Genomic DNA, 17,753 nt, shown 5'->3' with positions numbered 1-17,753 from the left:
GCATTTTGGATTATGTGGCCGTGAAGTCTTTTTTTCCCCCACTTGGTTACCCAAAGAATACCCTACACGGGTGTACTGAAAGATCTATACTTTAAGAACAAATTACACATAGTATGAACAAAAACCCCCAGTAATGGCCAGTTCCCACATCCCAACTAGCCTGGGGTTTCCAATACCTGCAGGTAAGCGCATCAGAGGGCAAAGGAGTGGGAAGAAAAGGGGAACAGTAGACAATAATAGCACACAGTAATAAAGTCATGTCAAGGACCCCGGGTGCCCACACAAAAGCCTGCCGCAATATTCCTTTGCCCCGCACAATAGTATTATTAATAATACAAATGTGCACCATTTAGCGCCTAGAAGGAGGAAAGGGGTGGACACTTGAGAACACACAGCCTGAGGCCGCCACAATTTGGATTACATTTAGACTTATGGCACCTGATTGCACTCCTGGAAGCATGAGAGTTGTAAGAATGACATTGCTCATACTCAGGAGTGTATTGAAAAGCTTTAAAACGACATCTAAAATCAGGGGTGCATGGTGAAATTCAAGTCATTGGCCTAAAACTCACTAGACCCAAGGGGGCCAGAAGAAAGGTGTGCCGTGGCAGGGAAGTAGATGCTTAGTGAAGTTAGGAAGAGTTTAAGGTGACTTCACACGTTCTCATGGGTATCAATGGACAAAGTCAGTAGGCACATCCGTGGTTATAGGGTCAAGGAAGGTAAGAGCCAGTTCTATCCCATGCGTGCAGAGAAGACAGCAACTGTTCCCTGGGGAATGCCAGATGAAACTCTGAGAGCTCCAGTGCCAGGTTTGAGGCCCCAGAAAGGGAAGCAGCCAATGGCGACAAATGGCAAACGTGGCAGAAGAGAACCTGCAGACAGTTACGACCACAGCTCTTATTTTACAGATGCAATTTACAGGATCCAGTCACACAGGGACTTGAACCCTGGACCAACGGCGGCCCGGACGGTCAAAAAAGAGGAATAATCAGTCTTCCCAGGAGTGAGACACACCAGCAAGAAGTAGATGCAATGGCATAAATGGCTCCTAGAAGACAGAGGAACCTAGCCAAGCAGATTCCAACTGTTTATGGAGGGTAAAGGGGTGCAGCGAGCCAGCAGAACACAGTCCCACAAAGAAGACTAGAGTGGAGGCAGCCCCGAATGGCTCAAGTAAACAGGAGAGGTGTGGTATTGGGGTCCCAATACCATTATGGGATATCAGCTTCCTACACCAAGAAGGACAACACAGGCGGTAAAATAGGAATACAGTGCTATAACGGCTCAGAGATGGTCCCAGAATAGGTGGGCCAGACAATCAGGAAGACCAGGAGGAGGAAGAGGACACCCCAGGAGGGGCACCCAGCAGCCAAATATCCAAACCGGAGATAAGGTAACGAGAAACAAGCCCAGGCAATATGGCCAAAACGTGGTCTCAAAATGCAACAGCAGCTTTTCTTTGCCATAATCCTCCAGCCGGTAAAAGTAAACCTGCAGCCCTCCAAGAAATATCAAGCAGAACTGAGGGCAGGATCAGGCCTCCCCTAAATAAACCTACACACTCATCACCTGGCCTAAGCCAGCCATCCAATCACACACTAGGAAACATAACAAGTTTTGGCAGCCAGCCAAACTGGTTGGACCCAAAAACCACCAAATGTTCAGGTCCAGCTCCTATAGGATGCATAATCCTGTCATCCTCCCTTGTGTCCCTGAGAAGTGTTCTACACACAGCCGCACCCCCCATCAAGGGTCTATGAAGATACAACCTCCTCACACTAGCCCTCATCAACCTTCACTGGCTCCCACTGCACACACAAATCATCTTCAGGTCTTGCTGCATCATCTATAAGGCATCAAGTCACCCAGCTACCTCGCGGATAAACTCTGCATCTCTGGCAGACAGCGCACCACCAGAAGCCAGGACACGTGCAGAATCGAAATTTGCCTCTGCAGAAAGGAAAGGACCAGAAAACAAACCTTCTCTGCCTATGCCCCAAGACTATGGAACCTCCTCCCCATTGGCATCAGACTCGCTTCCACGCTCCTACAATTCAGAAAAGAACTCAAGAGCCAACTCTTCAAGGAGTCTCTCCTCGACCACTAGGCCATCACGGCACCCCATGCACCACCTGGATTGCTAGACGCTGCCTGCCCATCTCCTCCCCACCACCCGGTACAGATGTACCCCTCCTCTGTCCCCCTCTGTATCCTACCCCTGCTGTATCTGCTGTATATCTATTATGTTGTTAGCACTGATAAACACTCCATTAGGCCTCTGTAGTGTTGTACACCTCTGTAAAGTGCTCCGTTATGTATCTGTATTGGTGCATTCCTCTGTAAAGTGCTCTGTTGCATCTCTGAGCTAGGTCCGCGCTCAATAAATACCATAATAATACATAATAATAATAATGGCCTCTTTAGTGCCAGAGGTTGATCAAACCCACTGTAGAGGGTGCAAGGCTGGGCTAAGAGTGTATCAAGGTGTGCACATTGGCCATTTTAGGCATGCCCCATGGTTTCTGTAAAGAAAGAACGTTCTCAAAAACAACATGGCTGAGAGCAGAAATAAAAAAAAGACATTTGTACCCCCATGGCTACCACAAGGGTACATTGGGTTGCTAATGTGGTAAATCAGTGTGCACCCTTAGTGCACCTGAAACTAAATTACAGCTGCCACCAGCCTACTCCGTAAAACGAATGTAGGGTGATATAATCACCTTATGGTCAGAATGGGGTGTTTCAAAAGGAACGCTGTCCTATGAGCCACATGGGCTCCCATAGGACCAAATCCTGAAAAAGATTTGCAGTGGCAGGGGACATCAGTAGAAGTCGCTCTGTCCATAAAAAGAGGTCAGAGATCCTAAAAACCAAAGGGGAAAGAAGCAAAACATTTAGGGGTCCAGCACATGGACACCTTCCACTCTATACACACAGACACCTCATCACCATTGCTGCCAAAGTAAAACCTGCACACTTTCTAGATGATGCATGTCCTCTTTAAGCCGAATCCAATTGCATCACTACCCACGCTCCCCACTGGCTCAACATCATCAACTCATGTCTCTAACATGACACTATGTATGTATTTATATATGTATTTATCACGCGCTGCATCCCAAAGTAATCAGGGTGCACTATCCCCTCTGCCCTGAAAACTGGACACATTTCACTCCTCAAAAAATCATCTCTCGACCCGACTCGCCCTGAATATTACCGCTGCATCATTATCCTCCCATACCGTTCCAGAATCATGGAATGCTTTGTCACTACCTAAATGCAACACATCCTCCCTACACACAGCCTCCTCAATTCCTTTCAATGTGGCTTTCGACCTGCACGCAGCACAGAGACTGCTACTAATCCTTAATGACCTCCACAGCATCACTGACATAGGACACACAGCCCATCTCATACTACTCGATCTCTCGGCAGCCTTCAACCCCATCGACCACACCATTCTACTCAACATCCTGCATGTTGATCATAGATGGCCTGATTTCTAGGAGCCGATGTCGAATAGTGATGGCCCAGTACCCGGGAATGAATGTTGAGCAATAATTACTTGATATGTGAGGGTGATGGCCTACTATCTTGTAATGAATGTTGGACAAAGAGGACCTGATATCTAGGAATGATTATGAGCAGTGAAAACCTTATCATTAGGAATGACTATACATCAGTGAGGCCTGACATCTGGGAATAAATGCTGAGAGTTGATGGCCTAAATCCTTGGGAATGCAAGTTGATCACTTATTCTGGGAATGCAAGTTGATCACTTATTCTGGGAATGCAAGTTGAGCACTTATTGTATGATAATTGGTAAAGGATGCTGAGCCGGTGAGGGGTGAGGGTGGCTTTATATTTGAGAATGTATGTTAATCAATGCTGGCATGGTGTATGGGAATGAATGTTGAGCAGCAATGGCCCAGTATCTGAAATTAATGATGTGCATTTATGGTCTGAAATCTGGGATGCTGATCAATAATGGGTTGACATTTCGGAACAAATGTTGCGCACCGAAGCTAAGATAGCTGGTAACAAATGTGCAACATTGATCGCCTGCTACCTGATATTGAAGGTTGAGCAGTGATTGCCTCTTACCTATGCATGAATATGATCAGTGGAGATCAGATATTGCCAAATGGCTGTGGATCCATGATGGCCTGCTATCTGGGAATGCATGTTCTATACATATTGTCTGATATCTAGTAATACATGTTCAGCAGAACTGGCCTGATCCGTATGAATCCATGTGGTGCAGTAATGGCCTGATGTGTGGGAAGGGGCGTTGGGTAGAGTTAGTTAGCAAGTTATCTGGGAGTTAAGGTCAAGCAGTAATGGAATATGAACGCTGAGCAGTAATGGAAGTCGTCATAGGCACTCTTTTTTGATACTCTCTTGCAGAGAAGGTCAAGAGAAGCTATTGCAAAAAAGCAGAAATCCTTCTCAAATCGCAATGTAAGTGGGTGGATGTTAAGCAGCTCATCCAGTAAAGTGAAGGATGCTGATAGTTTGAACAGGACAAAGGAAAACCTCTGTGTCTTGTCCATGGACCATAGATCCTCAATTAAGTAGAACAAGGTGGTCTCAGTCCATTATGTAACTGGGTGGCCTTAAGAAAGCTTGTGACCTTTGAAATGATCAAATACCCAGGATATGACCTCTCTCTCTAATATTGAAATATTGAAGACTGTAGACTTGTTGATAGTTGGCCAGAAGTTCAGCATTCAATCCTGTATTTCTTCAGGAGTCTTCTTACCTGGGCCCTTTCCCAAGACTATGGGACTAAGCCTTCCAAAGGGCAAGAGAGAGCCAGCATGGCCAAGTAGCTCATCAATTCTGCCGCTCAGCACTCACACTTCTTAAGGATATGTGGACCTTCACTGCTGAATTAACATTAGTTCTAGATCTATCTGCTGCTCGAACTGTGCCCAAAGTTACTCAAGACGACTGTGACATTTGAGTGGAAGTGGAAGGCCACTGAATAGAGCGGGGCTGGGCATGTGATTACAGTATAGGCTTTGGCTTGCATCCTAAATTGCTATGTCCTTTGATAAGTGGCAATGAGGTGTATTAATATAATCGTGCCTTTGGCAGAGGCCAACCTGGGTAAATCACTTACAGCAATGGTGTCGGAAGACTGTTGAAAAATGGTCCGAAGATTTATCTCCTTGGGTTCAGAAATACCAGAGTACAACAGGAGCACATGATAACATTTGAGAATCTCCTTCATCTTCCTCAGTTAAGGAGCTTATAATACCTGCATGATTGGGTTTGAGTGGATGAGGAGGTCTTTTACCCACTTCTCCTTCCCGGAGCTCCATCACGGCACTACATCACTCTTCTAAGCAAACCTGGGACAGACAGACATTGTGTTAGGGACCTTGCCACGAGTGGACAATGTGAGGAGTTTGGGGACCAGGTGTGATGCTCTTGGGCCCCATGGACAGACAGTGTGAGGAGCTTGGGTAACATGCAAAAACACATGTGACAAGCATGGGGTACCATTATAGACAGGCTGGGGAGTGTGGAGCATGGCGACATACAATGAAGCTGAAGGTCGCTTACATTTCTGTCAGGCAGGCTTTGGCCCACGCATGGGAACCGAGTGAATTATGATTTCGGTAGGGGGGCGTGGCTATCTGGCCATGGAATAGGACATGCTTCGTGAGGAGCTCCTGATGATCCGACTTTATTTTTGCTAAAGTTACCCGCTGAAACTGTAACGAGCGCCTAGAACTTTGGGGATCAGGCGTCGGAAGCTGCACGCTAAGTGGAGTTCGTGGGAGAAGTTCATGGTCCCAGGGAATCGTGAGATATATATGTTTTTGTTGGTACGGCTGTGTGGCCACTTCGGTGCCAAGATGGCGGCTAACAAAGGAGAGGCCTCCGAGGAGAAACAAAACTGATTCCCCGGAACTGCGGGACATGGCTGCGGACGATTGCCTGGAGGATGAGTACAACAGGGCAATATTGAAAAGTGTTCGAGATAACTCAGAGAGAGTGCCCGGCCCGGCGTACGCTAATGGAGCCTTGGCGATCTGACTGCAGGAGGAGATAGCATTGGATACTTGGGCGACAAGGCCTACGGAAGTTGAATGAGGAGTGTGAGGCCATAGCCCACCCGAAAGACAATTCGAAGTGCCATCTTGAATGTGAGTTAGGAGACCTGGGTGCCAGACTATTGTCGGACCAAGGACAGTGCAGCAGCTGCACCAAGACAGAGCCGTACAGGAGTGGAGGGCAGCGCCATGTCGGCGAAAGGGTTGAGAGTCAAGTCCAAGCAACCCACGATGGAGGTCTTTACGAAAACGCAGTGGACCCCCTCAACATCGGTGCAGAGCATGGTCGTGACTCCCGCAGAAGAAGACCCCTAAGGGGATAAGCACCAGATCCTGGAGGCTATAACGGGACTGAGTGCTAAATGGGACTTGGCAATGGCGGATTTACGCACAGCTCTGGAGAACAAGATTGATGCTGTGGGTACGGAACTCACCCTGTTGCGTCAAGATGTCAGGGCACTTGCAGAAAGAACTAGTGGTCTGGAAAGTGAGGTGAAGGTTAACACCGACGTTAGCACGAACAATGCGAAGGAGATTCATGTTTTAAAACAACAGGTTGCTAACCTGGAAAATCGTGTGGAAGAGGCGGAAGGAAGGTCGAGGAGGAACAACATACGTGTGGTCGGTCTGCCGGAGGGGAAGGAAGGCCAAGACCCCACAAACTATGTGGAAAACATAATCCTACAAGGGATTGGAGCAGGGAATCTTTCGCAAGGATTCACGGTGGAGCAGGCGCATTGCGCCCTAATGAGGAAACCCTGGCTGGGGGCCCCGCCAAGACCGATCATCGCGAGGTTCCTGAATTACAGGGACAGAGAAAAGATCCTCGAATATTTTCGTAAGGGCGGTACGATAGAGAGAGCATCCACCAACAACACAGCATACCCGGACTATACAATGCTGGTGCAAAGGGAGAGGTATAGTTACGTCGCCGTCAAAAGAAGGCTGAGGGTGGCGGGAGTCAGATATATGCTGCTGTATCCGGCATGATTGAAGGTGCTACATAAGAACAAAGCGCTATTTTTTGATACCCCGGAGGATGTTGTCACATGGCTGGACTTGCAGGGTTGCCCGGAACAAGAAGCGGATCGTGATCGGCAGGAGCATACCCAATGAAGATTTTGTAATACGGACATTATGAGGGTGAGTGGGAGGAGGATCCTGATTGTACAGGGAAATTGTAACTGGCTGAACTTTGAGCAAAATCCGAGCCTGGTGCTCGACATGGACTGGAATATAGTGAGTGTAACTGCAATTGGTAACTGTCTAGCATCTGTATGCGTAATATTTCTTAAAAGGAGCAACAGAACGTTGACGACCTACCCCGATAGATTATTAGTTTTAGCGGCCATTAGGGCGCCTTTACCCTACTGAGCCCTGACTAGAAGCTTGTGCTAGGCAGGGCTAGATGTGGGCGGGCCTGAGATCCAGGAATGGAGCTGGGCAACAGTTGGGGAGTTTTGTTTCGAGCCTATTTGGAGGAATCAGCGTGTTGCACTCGCGTTGCATGAGTGGGCGGAATTGGCGGAAAATCGGGGGGGTGCTTATCAACGACCTATGGGAGACCTCAGGATAATAACGTGGAATGTCAGGGGCCTTAACAGTTATTTGAAAAGAAATAAAGTCATGATGTATCTGAAAAGGCAGAAAATAGATATTGCACTACTACAGGAGACGTACTTGACGCGAGAGAAGTTGTACCTGGTTAAGAGAAAGTGGAGAGGGACTGTGGTGGGCTCGCCATACCCTGCATACGCTCGGGGTGTGTTGATCTGGGTGGCACCGCTTGTCCCGTACCAATCAATACAAGAGGTAGTTGAAACTGATGGAAGGATGGCTATATTGCGAGGGCTGGTGGAGAGCAGGGAGGTATACATAGTAAACACGTATGCCCCCAACCAAAACACAGCAGCATATTTCAGAGCTCTGTGTACCAACCTTAGTATGTGTATAGGGAGCGCGGTGATCTGGGGTGGGGACTTTAATTGTGTGTTGAAGCCTGTGGTGGACAGATCTGATGGTTGGGTGGGTAAACCTAGCCCGGCGGCGAGAGCGTTGCAGACACTGCTAGTCGATTTTGGCTTTACAGATGTGTGGAGGATGAAACATCCCACTGAGAGGCAATACTCGCACTATTCAGCCCACATCAACTGCACACTAGGCTTGATTATGTCTTTGCTACAGCAGATGTGATGTCTGAGATTACTCAAGTCGAATATAAGGCTAGGGTCCTCTCAGATCACTCGCCCCTGATCCTCGGATGGCAATATAGCCCCCCGAGGGCGAGGATCCCTACATGGCGCCTCCGAGCAGAGGCGCTTAAAGATCCAGACTTTAGGGAAGATATAAGGGAAGAGATTACTAACTTCTTTGAGGAGAATACTGGGAGTGTTGATTCTGCGGGCACATTATGGGAAGCTTTTAAGGTGGTGATGCGGGGGGCGGTCATTGCTAAGTCAAAGGGGTTACAGGGTGGGGTCTTGGCTGACCTACAGAGGATGGAAACTGAGCTAGAAACAGCATTGAAGAACAGTGACGTGGACACAGAGCTGGTACTCCAACTACAGCAACAATGTGCAGGGCATTGGGAAAGACTCTGCAATCTCAATTATAGGAAATATGTTGAGAGGCAGCATGCGGGGGGAGATAAGACAGGCCACCTTTTGGCCTGGCTATACAAAAGCGAGACCCCTAGGCCTCCGATTAGGACCATTATTAGGAAGGACGGGGATGAAGTGGCCACACAATAGGGGGTTAACAAAGAGTTTGCGGATTATTACAGAGTGCTGTACGGGGATGATGAGACGGGTGACCAACGCAAGATAATTGAAACGTTAGAAGACATAGGGCTGCCCAAGATCAGTGAAGAGGAGAGTGAGGAGCTAGATGAGCCAATTACGTTAGAGGAATTAGAGGCGGTTGTGAAGCAGTTGCCTACCAGTAAGACCCCGGGAGCAGATGGGTTCCCCAGCGAATTCTATAAAGTATACAGAGAGGAAGTTCTCCCCCCAATGCTGGACATGCTTAACAAAGCATTTGAAATTGGACGGTTGCCTGAGTCGCTCAGAGAGGCGATCATAATACCGCTGCCCAAGCCCAACAAACCGGAGCATAGATGTAGCTCCTACAGACCTTTGTCGATGCTAAATCAGGACAGCAAGATTCTAACGGCTGTCCTGGCAAATCGATTGCAGAAAGTGATTGGTAGACTGACACATCCTGATCAAACGGGTTATGTCCCGAATAGGAATATAACACACAACCATAGGCGACTTCACCGGGTGGTCGAATGGGGTAGCAGGAATGAAGGTGAGATGGCGATAGTCTCTCTAGTTGCAGTTAAAGCTTTTGATTCGGTCAAGTGGTCATGGCTATTGGCTGCCTTGGAAGGGTATGGAATGGGGCCGGGCTATATCAGGTGGGCGAAGATGTTGTATAGTGAGCCGCTTGCCAGGGTCCGAACTGGAGCGGTAATATCCGAGAGATGGCAACTTGGTAGAGGCACCAGACAAGGGTGCCCCTGGTCCCCGATGCTTTACATTTTAGCCCTGGAGCCTCTGGCAATATGCCTTAGGGCACAGTATGATGCGATAGGCATTGAGGTAGGAGGGGAACGACACTTGATATCCTTGTACGCAGATGATTTGTCACTGTACTTGCAATACCCAGAAGAAAATCTCCTATACATACTTGAAGTGATGGAAAGGTATGCAGAGTTGTCGGGCATAGCGGTGAACCCCCAAAAGTCTGCCAAATTCCTGCTAGGTAACTATAAGGGGACCCCTGTAGATAGACTACCGATGCTACAAGTACCATGGGCAACTAACTCTTTTCGTTACCTGGGTGTAGATGTATACCACACGGTGGAGGAAGAACATAGACATAATACAGAAGTAGCCGTTGAGAAAATTAGGAACAGCATGCAGTTCTGGGCAAAGCTGCCCTTGGCGATGATGGGGCTGGGGGCTATGCTCAAGATGGTAGTTCTACCCAGGCTCCTGCATTACTTTAGTAATATCCATACATGATACCCAAGAGGTTTTTCAGTAAATTGAACAGCATGTGTAGGGACTTCCTGTGGCATGGTACCCGAAATAGAATGGCGTTTTGGAAATTGCAGAACTTTTATGAAAACAGAGGTATCAGACTGCCTCATTTTGAGGTTTACTATTTGGCGGGACAGCTACAGTATGTGGCTAAGAGGCTCTCTGATGAAGTGAGCCCTGAGCACAGGGTGCTTGGACAGGACTGCGCCCCGTTTTATTTGAAAGAAATTATCTGGCTGCCTGAAACCGAAATGAGGGGGCGTCCTGTGATGTTGAGGTTTGGGTGGAAAATCTGGCGTAGGGCATGTCGTTTGATAGAAGTCCCATGCTCGTGCCTCCCGCAGATACCGCTGGTTGCTTTGACAGGAGGGGATAATCAGTTGAGGGTGATTATTAGGCCCTACTGGGAATCGGTGGGGCTGGTAACACTAGGCGATGTTTGGCAAGAGGGGTCAATTAAGGAGTTTATAGAACTCAACAAAGAGGCGGGGCTACATACGGGCCAATATGACACGTACATTAGGTTGGTGTGGATGATTAGGAACACCTGGCCAGAGACAGTGTTGATAGAAGAACCAGATGCGGTTTTGGGAGCAATATATGATATATCCGAAGGAGGGCATGAGATCTCAAGACTGTATGAGATGGTGATGGCTAAGGTGGGGAAGGAATTGACACATCTGAGACTGGACTGGGAGGCAGAAGTGGGGGCCCCAATGGAGGATGGGGTGTGGGAGCGTGCCCTGGGCTATCACAAAAAAGTGTCTAGAAATGCCATATTAAAACAAATACAGCTGTATGTAACGCATAGGGCATACATGACCCCCTTGAGGATATCTAAGTTTCCAAACACTGGAAGACAAGCGTGTCCTAAATGTAACCAAGAAAACGCTGACATGGTACATATGTTTTGGTCGTGCCCGATCATTGGGTGTTTTTGGGGAGAAGTAGCGCAGAAACTGGCTGATAAGGGGGTTGCTTTTGTTATAGACACGGCCTGGGCCTGCTTACTGGATTCTCTAGGCCACGGAAACTCAAGCATATTGAGAAACTGAGAGGTCTAGCCTATGTGCTTGCAAAACATAGGATTGCCATGGGGTGGAAGAAATGCCACAAGCCTAAGGTGGATGTATGGTGGAAGGACTTGCAGAAATGGGCGGAAGCTGAAACGGTGGCATGGCAAGAAGCGAGTGGCCTGGCTGGAGAAGGGGAGGTGGGCACCTTGTTGGCTTGGAAATCGCTAATAGCAGAATTGTTTGGAGTAATATCAGATCCAACAGACTCCGAAGAGAACGAAAACCGGCCGCATGTACTAGACATTGAATTAGCTTGACAAATAGGTTCATGGGGGACGGAGGGGTTGTTTTAGCAGTGATTAAGATAAAATGATGTGTAATGGAACTATTATGATTATGCTGCTTGTTTGGTTTGTATTGTTTTGTTTGCATAAAATCAATAAAAGAAATTAAAAAAAAAGAAAAAATGATTTCGGTACTCGATGACCTGGCACTAATGCAAGATCGCAAAGAGGTCAGAGTCTTGATTCTCCTTGGCCTTTGACATGATTGATCATGCTATTCTACTACAGCGTCTTAAACAAACTGGGATGACAGGCATACCTCTGGCCTGGATTGTTTCTTTTTTTGCAGAGCGCCGGCAGATTGTTTCTCTGTTTCCGTTTGCCTCTGCCCCCTTTTCAGAGACATGTGGGGTTACTCAGGGTTCCTCTCTGTCCCCTCCACTGTTTAAACTGTATTTGCGTTTTCTTGCTGACCTCATCTCCTCTCACGGCATACGCTTTTATACGTATGCCGATGACACTCAGCTGATCTTCCGCTTCGGTGCCTCGGCCTCGGGCCCCCCCTTTGAAAATTGAGGGGGTGTCTTGCCGAGATTGGGGAATGAATGGCAAAGAACTGGCTAAAGTTAAATGGGGAAAAGACTGAGGTCCTTGTAGTGGGCTCCAGTGACCTTTTGTCCTACTGGAATTCTAACTGCTGGCCTAATTCGTTTGGTCCCTGTCATGCCCCAAGTAGGTGTGTGAAAAGCATAGGGATAAAACGTCTCTCCTTTGGCTCACGGGAGGCTCACATTTCCTCAGTTTGTAACGCCGGTTTGCTGAGGCTGAAAATACTGAGGAAAATCCTGCCTTTCTTGCCGCCTACTCATCGCTCTTTGGTGGTTATGGCCTCTGTCATGGGCTCTCTGGATTACTGTAATGGCATCTACTTGGGCCAGCCTGATTTTTTGATCCAGAGACTCCAGACTCTTCAAAATTCTGCAGCGCGTCTGCCTCTGGGGGCCCCTAAACTCTCCCATTCTAACCCGATGCTAGCTAAGCTTCACAGTCTCCTGGTTAGAAGCCGGATTAAATTGAAGGTCCCGTGTATTGTGCACCATTTGGTCCAGTCCATAGGTCCTGCCTTTCTTAGCTCTAAACTCACCAACTATGTACCGGTGTGAAGGCTTCACTCTACAGGTAACAGCCACATTTTCATAAGGCTAGGCTCGGAGGACGCTCTTTCTCTGACATGGCTCCCACTTTGTGGAATTCACTCCCACTGAGTTTACGTGCTATACCTGACCATTTATCTTTCTGTAAAGCTTTAAAAACGTTCCTCTTTTAGGCTCTTGATATGCCCCTTTTTCCGGTCTTCTAGTAGCGCCCAGATGCCTTCAGGAGAGGTTCTTCTTGCGCTTAATACATTTAAATACATACATACCTGATAGGCGCTTCAGGCACATGGAAAGGCCCAAATAAGGAACATGGTTAACAGACAGTGTGGGGAGTTTGACTTGTGTGCAAACCCACTAGGAGTTGTTCTCACTGCAACACCAAAGCCTGCATTCGATTCAGCTCAAAGCGTGCACTATATGAAAAATATAATGTTACCTTCCATGCTGCTCACGCAGTGCAGGGCGCCAATGGTTGTTAATAACTCTACATATGAATAAATGTCATATGTCCGTTTCTGCATACATTTCCACCATCCTTGGACGATCTGGGCACCATGGGGCAGTGCTGAGTTGGACCCTCATTTATTATCACTGATCCGCTCCCAGAGCCGGGTCTAAGTTCATTCTATAAGAGGCAAGTAACAACATAACACCTGGCTTAGACTTGTCACTCCAATCCCACAATGAAAGAGTTCCGCTGCCACAGAGAATTCCAAAGTGCATTTAATGTAGCAACCAAACACTTTCCGAAGGGATTTAAATCCATGTCTCATTTTTGAGTGACCTTCCATTACAAGCTCATCGCTTTGTTCCACGAGCTTTATCACTCAAGGTTCCCTTTTGAATTTTCATTCTCATAATGTTTATTTAATCCTTAATGAATGTGTATCCATTATTATTATTTCTAGACCCGAAGCCCGCGAGGAGGGGAAGGGCATGGGTGTTGTGCTCCTGCCTAAGCCGGCTGAGACATGTGCAGTGAGTGTGGTGGCACCGGGCCCTGCTCTCCGAGGAGCAGGGGAGGAGGCCATTGGCACCAGTGCCTGCCTAGACTATCGCAGATCACATTATTTTAAAGAAGGGCTGTGCTGCTTCCTTGGACGCTTTGCGCTTTTTCCGAGGGAGGCCACGGTGTCATCTCCTAAGCCATTGTGATACTCTGAAGACAAATACCCCCACCCAGGTTGTCCAAGTGCAGACGCTTACCCACAAGACCACATAAAAGTGTCATCAAAACACATGTCTCTTACTGGGATTTTGTTTTCCTGGGAATATTTCACTGTAGATTGTTGGGATAAAAAGGTGGGTACCTTTTACACTTTGCCAGCATAGTTATTGGAAAAGCCACCCTCTCAGGTCATTTTCTAGTGTTGATTAATGTTTTTTTAAATGCCAATGCTATTTTGTCTGGTGCACCTTCTTCTAAGGGGAAAGGACAATTGAATCAAACGTGTATATTTCACTTTAAGATACGTACACTTACTGTGCATATATTCATAGGTGCCAGCTTTTGATTTTTGCTATGGGGTTAGAAGTTCCCACACCCAGGGATGTGAGTAAGCCGTACCCATCTCATAGTCGAAACACCACATTTTACAGCACATTTTGCAGCAGGAATGGGAAAAAACATATGATTTACAGGAAGATATAAACATAACATCTCAGCAACAGTCACCTAACCTGCTCAGTTGCTATTGCAACATTCTGGTATGGCATCCCGTGCTTCCCCTTTCAATTCCTGCGCCCCGCCAAACAGTTGTGGCCTGCTCACACCCTGCAATGAAGGCTCAGCGGGTACATTGATGAGGCTCCCTTCTCATTTTGTCTGCTACTACAAAATAAAGCCTGACTCCTGATATTGCCACATAGGTAAATGTTAACAGTGACAAATCATATGCTGGATCTCACATTGTATTTTCTGCCTTCCTAATGGCAATGTGTTTTTAATGTAACTGCCCATGATATTTTGTATGTTAAAGACTCATTCTGTGAAATCATTTTCTGTAATATCACGGGTCACCATTTATGCAAATAAAGGAGCCCAGCACATTTTATGCCATCCAGGGCCCTGCAAATCCTAGGGCGGGCCCTGGCACCTGCAGCCCCCAGCATCATTGTGTCCCAGGGAGCTCTCTTCCTGCTACCCAGCAGCAGCACAAGCAGAAGCCACACCCCTTACCACCAGCCCATGTACGTCAGTAGGGTGTTTGGCACATGGAGGCAGGAGAACAATGTTGTGTAATATTTGGTATCCCGTATCTTTCTGAGAAACCCCTGTCTTCGGCTGTCTTCGGGCCATAGCTGATTGGCTGTATTAGCATCAGCACCGCCCCCGTTAGCCCATCAGCCATGCTGTTCATCTGTTAGCCCTATTTTTCATATGCGGGTTTGTAACAGTGTATGTTAAATGTGAAATGTTAAAGGTATTTGTACCGCGCACCGTCACCAACAGAGTTGGTCCCCAGGCACTCTGGCGGATCTGTAAACGAGAGGTAGGATGGGTTAGTAAGGTGAAGAGGGAGTAGGATAGTGAGAGGGGTGGTGTTCTGTTGGCAGCTTCAACTCGGTATACACCGGGTGCTGAGCTTTGGTGCGAGTATCGAACTGATCTCAGTCCTCGTGTGCTGTTGGTCCGGCTTATGTGTTGTTGCAGTGTGGTGAAGTGCGTTCAGTTTGTTGTGCGAGAGATGGTTTTATGAGTTTTTGAGTGAGGTAAATATGCAGGAAGTTTGAGCTTTTTGGTTAGTGGGTTATATGACATTTAACATGCTAAAATTCACATTTCTGTCTAAGTGTGGCACCTGCTAACCTTCATAATTCAATCGAAGTGTGGAACTTGCTATCCTTCACAATCCTATCGCGACAATAATGACAGAAATACAATGTAAGACACTTGTACAACATTCTTATAAAACTGTCCATGAAAGAGCTAACTTGCCCTTGCCTTTAAGAACCAGCAATGACAAAGTGATTCAAATAGCTAAAAAAGAGTTGCGACATGCAATCAAACATATGAACTGGGTGGAACGGATGAACTGGGTGGAACGGAAGAACTGGGTGGAACGGATGAACTCGATGGAACGGATGAACTGGGTGGATGGAAAGGATGAACTGGGTGGATGGAAAGGGTGAAGTATTTGGATGGGATGGGTGAAGTATGTGGATGTAACGGGTGAAGTATGTGGATGTAACGGGTGAGTATGGGGTTGGAACGGGGAAGTATGTGGGTGGAACGGGTGGAGTGGGTGGAACGGGTGGAGTGGGGGAACGGGTGGAGTGGGTGGAACGGGTGGAGTGGATGGAACGAAAGAAGTGGATGGATGAAACGGGTGAAGTGGATAGAACGGATGAAGTGTGTGACGAAACGGGTGAAGTGGGTAGATCGGGTGAAATGGGTGGAACGGGTGAAGTGGATGGAGCGTGTGAAGTGGATGGAGCGTGTGAAGTGGGTTGAACGGATGAAGTAGGTGGTTGAACGGATGAAGTAGGTGGTTGAACAGATGACGTAGCTAGATGAAGTGGGTGGAACAGAAGATGGAGCATAAAACGATCAAAGTGCATAAAACGATCGAAGTGCATAAACAATCGAAGTGCATAAACAATCGAAGTGCATAAACGATCAAAGTGCATAGAATGGTTGGAGTGCATAGAATGGTTGGAGTGCATGGAACGATTTGGGGTGCATGGAACAGTTTGGGGTGCATGAAACTGTTTGGGGTGCTTTGAACGGTTTGGGGTGCATGGAACGGTTTGGAGTGCATGGAACGTCGGAGTGCCTGGAACTATAGGAGTGTGCTCGATCTCAAGCACCTAAGGTAAACAACCATATCATATCTCCACGCTTACTCTCTTCTTCACACCACCACACAACTAGAACACAGCGATACTATGACACCATTTGGTATAGCTGTTCTCATACCATCACTTGCCTCATACTGCCCATCATCCCAATAAGCACAGCTGGTTACACACCATCCAGCCTAGGCGTTCTGCTCAGGCCTAACGCAGCCAGAATCGGTCTGGATAACAACCTGCCAGAACAAACACATACTCTTGATCTCCCAACCACCACACCTACCGCTAAGAAGCAGCCATCACACGAATGCCACACCTGCTGCACACATTTCCGTTGCTCACACGCACCTTATGACTCTCTCTCTCTCTCTCTCTCTCTCTACTGACCTGAACTTTGGTTCCCGAGGGCGTTCAACCTACCAGCGCCTTGAGATCATACCAATGGTACATAAGGCGCTATATAAATGCAAAATAACATTACATAACATAGCATACCATTGATCGTCAGTATGAAATGCCTCCCGGGTCTACGACTGCCCAAATCAGGACTCTCAAATGTGCTTATAAATCGTGGTTAAAATCTTACAAAAAAAACTTGAGTTGCAATTTTGGCAGAAACTTGCCATTTCTGCCTTATCTGGAGATGTTAATGGGATACGGCAATTGCTCTCGATGAATAAAAACCGCAATCTATCTCTAAACTGTATCAATGAGGACACATGGGTGACACATGTGAAATCCATCCTTGGATGGGTAGAACCCACAGCTAATGCTCCTCCGATTCCAGATGCACCATGGGATTGCAAAGCATTTGTACTTGATATTATTACTATTATTGAAAATCTGAAATCTTTGCGCGCTGCTGGCCCTGATGGCATTTGTAACCTTGTTATCAAGAGTGATCCCCCACTTTGGGGCGCAGCTTTGCATATCCTCTTTACGCATATTGGGAACCATGGATCCCTTCTGCCGTCATGGCGACTTAGTAATGTATTGACTGTTCATAAGAAAGGTGCTTGGGACGTGCCATCCAACTACCGTATGTTAGCCATGTTAGATTCCACCTCCAACATTTTCACCAAAGTACTTCTTTATAAATTGAAATTGTGGATATCCGAAAACAAGATTCTGCCTCAGAACCAAATTGGTTTTAGGGACAAATCAAGCACATCTCACAATTTGCTCATATTGAGTTCTGCTATTGAACATTCTTGGCAGCGTCGCAAACTAGATGTACATTGTGCATTTATTGATTTTTCCACCGCATTCGATACTGTGTGTAGGAATCGCCTGCGGCGGAAACTCGTTGCCTGGGGGATTCCTCTGGGCTTGCTCCATATGCTGATGTTGCTTCATGAAGACACATCTGTCCGCATTCGCCTAAATG

The 17,753-nt window shown here is 47.2% G+C and overlaps 1 protein-coding gene across 1 annotated transcript in view; it reads right to left on the bottom strand.

Annotated features, from left to right (window-relative positions):
- Nucleotides 1–17,753, bottom strand: part of LOC138580432 (bactericidal permeability-increasing protein-like) — a 279,140-nt gene that overhangs the window by 242,692 nt on the left and 18,695 nt on the right. The window lies entirely within an intron of this gene.

The sequence above is a fragment of the Ambystoma mexicanum genome, chromosome 3p, assembly GCF_040938575.1.
Source record: "Ambystoma mexicanum isolate Mex_15411 chromosome 3p, UKY_AmexF1_1, whole genome shotgun sequence".
Classification (NCBI taxonomy): domain Eukaryota; kingdom Metazoa; phylum Chordata; class Amphibia; order Caudata; family Ambystomatidae; genus Ambystoma; species Ambystoma mexicanum.
The sequence above is the reverse complement of the archived record's forward strand: the minus strand, read 5'-3'. Positions and strand labels throughout refer to the sequence as shown.